We start from the raw sequence: 11917 nt of genomic DNA, 5'->3' as shown, positions 1-11917 counted from the left end.
AAATTGGTTTATTTTGAACAGAGAGGAAAATGAATTGCACCTCTTATCTACAGATTACTTGATGGCATAACATAGCATCTGTCTTGCCTGTAAGGGGATCAAATGGTTTCGTGTTCTTTTGAGTTCCATTAGAAAAACTCAACTTAGGTTCAATATCAATAAATGTTATATTGGGTTGTAATGAAATCAGAGAGGACAAGTGTCCTTAGTGTGCAATGTGCTTAAAAGGAAAAATGGCATACTCATTTGACAATCCCAACATTACAATGAGCTTGGGGGTGATCTCTCTGAGTATAATGTAAAATACAACATACGATTCCACAAACTAGACCCTAAGAAAGTGTGCTCTTCTGAGACATTCTCTTTGAGATGAACTAGCTCTTATTAAAATAAATATATATAAATAAAAGCCCTACTCCCCTTGATACCACAGTGGAGAAGTCTTTTGTAAAAAGGCCTCTGGAATGGAGCCTAGCTGAGCTCTTAGACACCAGCTCATTTCCACTGTATCCATGAGTGATGCTGCCATGCAGCCGGCCCTGCTGATCCCCCCGGCAAGTGGAAGCCCTCTCAAAATCAATGGCATAAGGACCCCAGGGAGAATCACCTAGCCGTGGTCTCCCAATACTCTCAATCCAGAAAGTCAGGAATCAAATAACACCAAGAGCTTTTAAGTTGAGGGTCCATTTTTATGCAATGTTTCTAATCATAGCAGTGGCCCAGAATGATGTGACATGAATATTAGGGCATTGGTAAAGCTAACATATGATTTCCAAGCAAAGTTCTTGTGATTTTATTCATTCATAAACTTTTCACTAACAAAAGCACCATTCTAATATCTTGGTTCCTCTGCCTAAGTATAAATATTTATTACTGGAAGTTGTTATAATGCTCACATGAAGGTACACATAAAAAGTTCTTTCTAATTCAGCCCAGGTGGAACATTATCATTATTCTAGATCTGAATAAATATTTTAGCAGTAATATCTGATAATAGAGGTTAAGTATTTTTTTTTTTTTTACAAATCAAGTTTTCAAATAAATGTTTCAGGTATTTTTTTTCATTTTCCATAATATTTATTGTTAGATTGAAGGAACAAGTGGAAAGAAAAAAATTCTGGTCAAAGTACATAAAAGTATGTGCCTATTTAAAGCTTCAATTCTTTCTCATTCTTATTGTGATATTACTCAGCATGATGTATTGCGAGTTTTAGAGGTGATTTGTATTCATAATAAAAATTTCCCTCAATATTATTAGAGCCCATTGTGGATGCTCAGGACTGTCTGAAAGTCATTTATCACTCTGGATTTATGATGAGACCACTGGGAGCAGCTTCTACACAGTCAGTCATATTTACACTTTTGGAGAGCAACACAGTGAAAGGAGATTGGGGAAGTGACCTTGGTGCTTTCGAGTTGTGCTACTGTGGTAAATATCACTAATGCTAGAACTTTTTAACATCAATCCTATCATGTTACAATGGCTAAGATATCTTAAAAGCTATACTCGTACGTTTTACTTCAGACAGTTTTCTTCAGATTGTAAATGAGCTGTTGCTAGCGAGCGTGGTCCTTGATGTGGCATTGAAGTGTGCTTTTAAATCATTGATATTTACTAAGGCTTTTTAAGGGACGAAAAGTACATGCTTCAGAATGTATTCTTTGAGGAATTGTATGCACTTTTACCTAGATTTGTTTTTTTCCTGTGGGCGGAGAAGCCTTGAGCGCCCCGTGAAAAAGATTCGGTCATCTCAAAGGCTACTCCGATCAGAGAGGTTTATACCCTTTTATGGAGCCACTGATTACAGTGGACCAAGAGCAGTGGTCCTCACATCTCATGGTCCTAGTGATACCTCTATCTCGCCTTCAACGTTGTGGTAAACAGGTCCTCATGCACAGCAAACACTTTTACCTGCCAATCTCAGTCCTTATTTTCCAAATATTTTTAATTGATGCTGTAGTATATGGGTGCAGAACCTGTGTATCAGTTTCAAATGTATTTTATTATGATTTTTATTTTTGATAAACCCTTAAAATAATGCAACAAGCAATCTTGAAAACTATTTTGCTCCTTATTAAATATAATTCATTAAGAATGACATAAAAGTAATGGATAGAGTAGGTTGCTTATATATGGCACATGGCATACATCATTCATATTTTTGTTTAATAAATACACAGGAAATAATGATATCTGCAGAGAGATAAAAGGCCCTCTGAGTCTCACTTTTTTTAATTTAGTTTTTTTATTGTATATGCGTATTTTGCCTGCATGTATGGAACTGTATTATGTCTGTGCTTACTGCTCACAGAGGTCAAAAAAAAAAAAAGATATTGCATATCCTGGAACTGGAGTTACAGATAGTTGTGAACCACCATTTGGATGCTGGAAATAGAAAGTAGGTCCTCTATAAGAGAAATAAGTACTCTTAACTACTTAGCCATCTCTACAGCTCCATGATTTTCACTTTTAATAAGCAAATATGAATTTTACGAGGCCAGTTTCAGAAAGGAAGCCAAACATCTATTTGATGATTAGACTAGGTTCTGTAAAATTTTAGTCACCTCAACTGTTAGATTATTTCGATCACATCAAGTTTCAGATTCCTTTGCCTTTTTCAAAAATCTTTTACTCAAAAACTTATGTGTATGTGTCTTCATGAGTAAATGCCCATATGTTCGTGGAGGGGCCTGCTGTGGCCAGAAGACATCATGGGGTCCCTTGGGGCTGGAGTTACAGGTGCTTGTGAGCCTCATGACGTGGGTCCTGGGATCCAAACTGTTTCTCATTGAAGAGTAAGAGCTGTTGACTGCTGAGCCACATCTCTAGCCTAATAGTCTGTCCTTCTGAACCTCCATACAATTCTAATGAAGATTTCTGTGGAGACTAAATGCATGGGTCACTCTAACAGCTGCTTTCCATTAAAAAAAAAAAAAAAGATTATTTCTAATGAGAACTGTATTTCCATTGGCCTTCCTCGCTACAGTTTCTAATCTTGGTCGGTTCACATTTTCTGGACATTCAAATTTCCTGAAGGGAAAATCAAGGAGTGGTTAAGTACTGTTAGCATAGGAGTTGACCCTGGGAAGGAGCTATGCATTTGCAAGCTTGAGGTATCATTCGTCTCCCTGTAACTTTCTGTTTCCCTGCCTCCGTGGGAGTTCTCTAAATTCATCTTGCAGATCAAACTTGTTTATTCAAAGCATGCCGTGGTGTGAAGGACACTGAAGTGTGTGTTTAGGGGCAATATCCATGGCACCTATCAAAAGCCTTACCAACGGGCAACTTTCTTCTTTCCTCCATATTATGCCCTCTCATTTCTTTTTCTAAAGTTAAAGGAAGTTCTGCTGTCTTTTTTTTCCTTTTTCCTTCCTGTTTTCACTCAAATGACATGATCTCCTTTTTTTTTTTTTTGTTCGCTAAACCTAGAGCAATAAAATTGCTATGTAGCCTCCGCATGGCCACTAAATGTTCTGTTGATTGCTCATTAGGCTGAGGAGACTGGGTGGCGAATGGGAAGACATCTTGAGAATGATTAGAGGAGCTTTCTTATTCTGGCAACGCTCAATTACTAAGCTGGAGGAAATTGAGAACTAAAGGAGCTGATTCATCTCTATTTAATTGTTATAGACCAAATAAATACGAAGAGGAAGGCAAGGCAGGAACTCTCACTGAGAACGTGGCATTTACATTGAAATGATGGTCATCAGCTCAATGAGACTTAGCATCAAGCATTATTTAAATTTACAAGAATTCTTCTGCCAAGCAAAGAGGAAAAAAATAGCCAGTATACTGCTGAAAATTTGTGTTTTTGACTGCCATCACCAAGAAGCAGTCAGTCTTCACTCTCCCTAGTATAGCTGTGATCCCTGTGAGACTGGAGAAACAATGGTTTTAGTTTCCACTGTGGAGAAATTAAGAGAGCCCAACCTCCAACAACAGAACTTCTGAAGTCGTTTTCTTTTCCTCTCATACTGCAACATCATCCAAAGACATGGTGATGTAATTTTCAAGACAAAGAACTCAAATCGAACTTCCAGCTGCTGCTTTCTGTCTAGATTACACAGTCTCCACAGTTCCGTTTTTTCTTTTTTCACATAATTTATTTGTCCCCTCCGAAACTGTCTGCCCATCACAGCAGATGAAGTCACCTTTGGCTTTTTGCCAGCACCAACATTGGCCTTCGCGGTCCCCCTGACCTTCTTTATTCCTTTCGCTGTTTGGGGGAGGTCTTCTCCTCATAGAGACCATGTCTTGCAAGTCTGTGTTTGGGCTCCTTCTTCTTTGCATAATCTAGAGAATCATAGATCATGCCAAAGCCAGTTACATTGCAACCACCAAAGTGGTTTCTGAATCCAAACACAAAGGTGACATCTGGTGTGTGGTTTTGTACATTTTGGCTAGCTTTTCCTGAATTTCATTCTTTGGTGCTATTATTGCCTTCCCAGGGTGAAGGACATCAATGACCATGTGTTTCCTCTGAAGCAGATTGTCAGCCATGAACTTCCTGGTCTGGAACGTTACTGTGTCATTCATGATGGTTATGGTGGCTGAGCTACAAAGGAGGCTGTGGTGGTGCACCCTGGTAGGTTGGATTTGCTGAAGGAGGCAGAGGCTGGAGGATCATGAGCTCAAAGCCAGCCTGGGCTAGCACTTTTGACAAGGATGGAAAAGGCCCTTGGACTTAACAACAAGCATATGATTAAGACATTGCCACCTATGGAGGACCATGAGTTTTAAGCCAGCCTGGGCTAGCACTTTTGACAAGGATGGAAGAGGCCCTTGGGCCTAACAACAAGCATATGGTTAAGACATTCCACCTACTTCATGGCCTCTAACTAAAGTGCTTTTTTTTTTTTTTTTTTTTTTTTTTTTTTTTTGGTTTTCAAGATGGGGTTTCTCTGTGTTGTTTTGGTGCCTGTCCTGGATCTTGCTCTGTAGATCAGGCTGGCCTCGAACTCACAGAGATCTGCCTGGCAGAGTCAAAGCACCTTTTTAATCTCATCCCTGTAAGCAGTTCCTTCACCCGCCCACAAAGCTTGAGGGATATGCCTTTCCTCAAAAACAAGGATAGATTAATTGCTAATGCAGGTATGAAATTGTCCAACAATAATTGAAAAAGGGATAACATTTTAAATGTAACCTAACTTTCTCAATAGGTTAAAAGAAACACATAGATGATTCAATAGTGCAATGGGAAAAGTGAACACTTACAAATAATACTGAATGATTATTAAACAAAAATGTTATTTAAGAAAACAAAACTCAGCTGGGCAGTGGTGGCTCACACTTTTAATCCCAGCACTAGGGAGGCAGAGCCAGGTAGATCTCTGTGAGTTCAAGGCCAGCCTGATTTACAGAGTGAGTTCCAGGACAGGCTCCAAAGCTACACAGGGAAACCCTGTCTTGAAAAAAGAAACAAACAAACAAACAAGAAAAGAAAAGAAAGAAAGAAAAAGAGAGAGAAAGAAAGAGAAAAAAACCCTCAACTTCATAAGCTATTCAGACATCCCAAACAGTTGTTTTCAATTAAAAGGTAATGCCTGTGTACACTAAAGACCTTTTAACATCTGGAAAGTCAAAATCAAACAAGGTGGCACACACATGCAGTCTTAATGTTTGCCAGACATTATCCTAGCATCACGTTACCCCCACTTCCTCCTCCAGTAGTGACAACCTTATCTTACCGAGACAGGACTTATTGTCTGAAAATTTGAAATAACAAACAAAAGAGAAGACCTATTGTGCTATGCAGAATACCTTCGATAAAACCTTCAAACACCCTTCTTCCTCAATGGACATCTTTTCTAAAAACAAACGTTGGCATTTGTATGGTAATCTTTCAGGAAATTTGGCAGGGGGAAAAAAAAAACAAAAAAAGTCTATCCAATTCAAATATTTCAGAAGAATTCTACTTGCCTTTTAAAGAAAGTTCTCAGAGAGTTACCAATGACAAGAAATACCTTTCACACCTTCCCTCAAACGCCATCACATTTTCTAGATGACATTTTCTGTTTCTTCACATAACTTAGCTGACACAAGAGCATATCGGCAATAGACTATAGGAAAGATAATTGGAATCAAGAAAGTTAATCCACCTTTCTGCTTCAACTGTCAGAAGGGGAAAAAAAATGAAGTCACAGCAAATACTTTTAAAAGCACAACAGTTGAATGTCAATTTCCTGAGTCAGCATCCCAAACAAAAAGGTGGCAAATCTCTTCACAAAGCTGTGAGAAGCTGCCATATCTGGAACTCAGTAGCTTAAAGTGCTCTCAGAGCTAACTGGAGTGAAAGTTCTACGATTTTCTTTAAACTATGAGACTTTCTTTACCCCCAAACACAAGCAAAGAGATCGCAGAAGAGTTCAAGTAGAAACCTAGCATTTTGCTGAACAGAGAGTTTCTGGAAAGTCACTCAAGGTACAAGTAACAACAGGGATTTCCATGTAACAGTTGGAGAAGAGAGTACCACCTACCCACACGATTAATCACAAAGCAAGACGGACACAGTTAACTCAACACAACCACAATGTTGTTCATGATAACCTCATTTTTCTTGTACCTTGAAGCGATGGCTCTAATATACATCAGATGAAAACAGCCATACTGACTATAGATTATATATAGACAGATTATCCCGGTTGGAAAAGAAAAAATGTATATGTAATATGATAAGTGCCTTGTTCCTATCTACATGATGTCAATAAATGTCTTTGGAAAGCATCTTGACGTTCGAAGATTAATTCCCACAAAGTTAAGTCTTCCTTCCTCTCTCCCTTCCTCCTTCCCTCCCTCCCTCTTTCTCATCTCGCTTACACTTTCCCTTTCTATTTCTTGTTGTCTTTATCTCTCTGCCCTCCCTGGTCCGCCCCTACTCCCTCTCTCTTGTCAGGTTGTCTCAGGCTAAAGAAAACTGACATGTGCACTCAGGTTCTCTAAAAAAGCCACATCTTTGCTGAAGCTTCCTCTGACTGAATCACTAGAACTTCATTGTTCTGGGAAAACAGAATGTTGTAGACTGACAGTCAAAACTATGTGGGCTTTTGTTAGTCTCCTTAATAGTCCCTTGTTACCAACCTGTATCACACTGTCTCTGTGATGATTACATCAGTGTATTGGAATGCATTGCAAAAGAGAACCCTAGGTACCCCAATCTCCAAAGCCAGGATGCTATGGTAAGAATCCTATTGAAGAGATTTCCCCAGCATGCTGTGACTTGTTCACTTGGTAGATCCCATCAGTGTGCTGGATCAATGCATTATTTATGAGGTTCTTTTGTCCTGTGACTATGAAAGTTCACGTAACCTCTTCCACAATAGAACTTGTCATTCAGAGTAACCCAAGTCCATATTCCATCACCACTGTTATTTGAATTTGACTCAGAATAAACTCTCTTTTGTTATCTCTGTAGCAAGAGCTTTGTATTACACTAACATACTCGCCTAATGAATTGACATGCTAGTCCAAAAATGGGGGGATCATTTTTTCATGAGAGGATAAATACCTCTAAATATCCACTGGGTTGGTGGCTTTTTTATGTAGGAATGTATCCTGAAAGGTAGAAGGTGGCAGAACCGCAGTGATGTAGTAAATGACTTGATGCCCAGTTGCTCCACAGCAGGAATGCCCCTCACTTTTGCTTGATCACATTATGTGACACTTTATACTTGCTAAGTAAGGGGGATAGAGAACTAAAGTTGATTTATAAATGTTGATAAATTAAATAAAAAAGAATGTTAAAATTCCTCCTCTTTGTTTTCTCCTTTGGTACTAAAATGTTACTTCGTTAGTGAGGAATTCTAGGTAGAGATTTTTACATGGATGTTTAAAATTTCTTTTTTTTTTTTTAAAGACTTATTTATTTATTTACTATGTATACATTGTTCTGCCTGAATGAACACCTGCAGGCCAGAAGAGGGCACCAGATCTCATTACGGATGGTTGTGAGCCACCATGTGGTTGCTGGGAATTGAACTCAAGACCTCTGGAAGAACAGCCAGTGCTCTTAACCGCTGAGCCATCTCTCCAGCCCTAAAATTTCTTATTTCACAGGCTGGATCCTGCCAACTGTCAAAATGGCATTCTACTATCACATTTGTGGAAAACATTCAAGGCGTGAATTATTACAGTTAATTCCAAGCTTGTCACATCTTACCACCTAATCATTTACTTAGTTATAAGACCATTTTGCCATTAATAAATGAATTTTTATCATGAGTGTTTTATGCCTATCACAGATTGTCTTTGGGATTGTTTCAATACTGTGTATCTTCCCCACTGAATACTGACTTTAAAATAATAGCATCTTTATCTTTTTTTATTTCGCAAAGTTACCTGATATAGAGCTTGGCCTATCTAGAAGTCCAAGACATGCTACATTTTTCATCAACTGACATATAATTTTGCTATGGAATGCATTAAACAAGAAAAAAAACCTCAGGGAGTTCAGAGTTAAATTTCATCAGCTGCTAGCTTCATCTTGAATCTTAAATATAAGAATCAACTACCATATTAAATGCTTTCTTACATATCCCATTTGCAATTTAGAATTGCCTTTTTGTAGCATGAATACTAAAAGGTCTTATTAATAAAAACAAACCTGGAGCCAGGTATTGGGACAAACGCTGAAAGATCAGAGAGACAGAACCAGCCACAGCCAACCTCACCTCGCCAGTTCCTCAGCTGATCCTGTTTCCTCAAACTGGAAGCCTCTGTGTCCTCATCCAAACGGATTTCAGCTGAACTGCTGCTAAAAGCCTAAAAGTCTAAAAGCTTAACAAAGACTCTAGTTCTTGGTCCTCACGCCTTATATACCTTTCTGCTTCCTGCCATCACTTCTTGGAATTAAAGGCATGTGTCATCATGCCTGGCTGTTTCCAGTGTGGCTTTGAACTCACAGAGATCCAGATGGATCTCTGCCTTTAAAATGCTAGGATTAAGGGTGTGTGTGCCACCATTTTCTGGCCTCTATATCTAGTGGCTGTTCTGTTCTCTGATCCCAGATAAGTTTATTATGGGGTGCACAATATATTGGGGAACACAATATCACCCCACCTTTTGACATCCATTATTGCTGCGTATCTATTGTATAATGACCTCAAACTTGTGCCTTAATTGACAAATTTCTGTAAATACATATACAAATGTTAGAGATCTTTGTTGCAACTACTTTATTTTGCCTTCATCGAAGTAAATCAGCTGTCAGTATATACATAAGTCAAGCAGGTGATGTTCTAAGCTGATTGATCAATGGATACTAAAATATGAATTTCAGATGATTTTCTCATACAAGAAATATTGCTGTTTTTACCTTTTCAACCACTCTATCTTGAAGGATCTATTCTTAGCTTGCAGCTTGTGTAAAATTAGGCAGTGTGTTAGACTGACCCATGGGTCACGGTTGGCTAGCTACAATATTTGTTTTTATTTTATTTAGAAGTATTAGAATGAAGGCAGAACATATCAGTGTGAGTCTCCTCCTTTTCTTGACATTGACCAGGGTCACTTGCTAGCACTTGGCTTTGGGTGCCCGGACTTGGAGGACCTGAGACACCTTTATTCACGTTTCTGAGACCTTAGTGAGAACGACGGCAATGCTGAGATCAGCGGGCGCTGTGACTTGACTTGCTGACCTGGCTTTCAGAGACACTTAAGGTTATGTGTATACATTTTGACGGAGGGACAGCGATTTTTCATGTGTAAGATGAGTCCGTTTTCGAGAGCAGAGAGTGACCCTTATCAGTACTAACAATGGACAACAGTACAGTGGTGGACGTGCCTCAGTTAACTCTTCCAGAGAGAATGTGCTTATGCTAATACACGCTGTCAGGTTTTGTAAAAGAATTCACTTTTCGTCTCGTCATTTTCTTCCTCTTTCTTCATCCTTCAGTTGCCTTTTCTTTTCAGTTCAAAACTGAAAGCCTGCGGAGTAAATGCCGAAGCATAATCCTATATTAATTTATGGGCCGTGGTGTGGCTTACCAGAAATGAAATGCTCTGGTCCCATGAAATCCTAATCACTTTCACAGCCAGCAGGTGCCCGAGCTAAAGCATTTCCAGTGAAGTGAGCAAGAACATTAAATAAAACCAGTACTGGGGACTGGATGTCAGGAAGAGGAAAGTACCATACGACTGATCAAAGCCTGGCCCAGGGAGGCAACTCTATTTGGCTTTAACTCAGTGGGGAAGGAAGTAACTTCAAATCCATGGTCAGTTCAATTCAATTTGTGAGACTTACCCAGTCATTTCTGTATTGCATACCAAGCAGAGAGGTCCTGAGCTGGCTTATGAAAAATCACCAGGTAAAAGACACATATAAAAATTGTCCCCCATGAAAGTTCTTTCAACTCTCCCTGACCCTGGAAGCAGCTTTCCTAAAGCAGACAGGAATCTCAAAAGATGAGGACTGCACCTGCGTTGGGAGCAGATGGCTCTGGCCTTAGCTCCTGGTGAAACTGTCTCATGCAGCAGTGGTGGGATAATCCCTCTCTATTAATGACTGGCTGGGACTTGCCTGAATGCAAGTAAGTTTCGCAGAAATCCAAAGTCAGTCAGATGTGCTAGAATTACCAAAAGTCTCCAAGTGAACAAAGAACCGAAGAAGGCCATTCTAAAACCTAAGAGAACACGTATAAAAATACTTTAAATAAGTTCAAAGTCCAAAACCAGGATGACCTGATGTGTTATTTAGAGGTAACATATTACTTTCGTTCTCATGATCAAATGTGTCAATCTAAAAAAAAAAAAAAAAATCTCAAATCTGGCCAAGTTTTTACATATCCCTGAAACAGCAAGAGCCTGTTGAATCCAACGATATGGGGAAGGAAACTAGAATGCTAAGCCCAAAAGTACAGATAATTAAGAAAAAAAGTGTTCCTGCTATGGGAGGTTTTGCAATACCAGGTAGGAATACTTTGGTAGGGACTAGATCTTAATAATAGCCAACTTATAGTAATAAATAATCAGCTTGCCTTTTTTGCTTTCCCTGTGACACTGTTCAGAATATTGCTCATGCTTTACTTTCGAGTGCTTCATTGATTTAGACTGTCAGTATTACTTCAAAATAATTTTTATAAGCCTGGGAATGGCTGAGTATGAGGTCATAAATATTTTTAGACCCAAAAGATATGAATATTGTACCTATAGCATTAATTTTAAGTGTAATGCAAGTTTGAAAAGGCCTTTTGATAATGATGTAGAAATAGTCACGTTGGCCAGTGTGCCTACCTGAGGATGTACATGATAAAACCTAAAGGAATATTCATGTTGTGGTGTGAATACTGAGAAAGGACTGAGAATTTATTCATAAGTGCAGGAGGGGACTAGAAGGAAGAAGCAAAGAGAGATTTTTGAATGAGGCCAGGACAAACTTGGGCGTGAATTTTCTGATTTAAACAATGATCGCAGGAGAGGGGTCTGTCCATATGACAAGTGTGTGTTTTATTCTTTCATATGGGATGATCAAAATTGCCATTTAGATTTGCGAGATGACAGAAGGAAATGCTCTGGAGGCTCGTGAATTGATCCCTTCTGGCAGTCTGTGACTTGAAAGAATGGGTACAAGAATAGTTTATTAGCAGAGATCTCCAGTCCCTCCCTTCTTTCTTTCAAGCAGTTTCATCGCAATCCTACCCCAAATGCTTTAGTTCTACGAAACAAACTTTTTCTGCAACATGGCTGCTAATGAAAGCTTGTCTTGCTTTGGCAAGTCAAGTTCAGATAGTGCTTATTGGCATGAGAACATGGGTTATTTTTAATCTGTGCCTGGGCACCATGTCCCCGGAAAAGTTTTGTGCCGTGATGTTTTGGAGGAAGCACTGTCTAGAGTTTTGACAGTGTTCTCTGCTGATAATCCTTAACCAATTAAAGAGGGCCCAGGAGGGACCTGGTTCATAAAAGATTTACAGAAAAGTCACA

At 39.0% G+C, this 11917-nt stretch overlaps 2 pseudogenes; one reads left to right on the top strand and one right to left on the bottom strand.

Annotated features, from left to right (window-relative positions):
• Window positions 1-3852: 3852 nt before the first annotated feature.
• LOC131894716 (small ribosomal subunit protein eS24-like) lies at window positions 3853-4537 on the bottom strand (annotated as a pseudogene).
• Window positions 4538-4732: 195 nt separating this feature from the next.
• On the top strand, window positions 4733-4851 carry LOC131894797 (U6atac minor spliceosomal RNA; annotated as a pseudogene).
• The last annotated feature ends 7066 nt before the right edge of the window (window positions 4852-11917 follow it).

Source organism: Peromyscus eremicus, chromosome 17 (genome assembly GCF_949786415.1).
Source record: "Peromyscus eremicus chromosome 17, PerEre_H2_v1, whole genome shotgun sequence".
NCBI lineage: Eukaryota > Metazoa > Chordata > Mammalia > Rodentia > Cricetidae > Peromyscus > Peromyscus eremicus.
The sequence above is the reverse complement of the archived record's forward strand: the minus strand, read 5'-3'. Positions and strand labels throughout refer to the sequence as shown.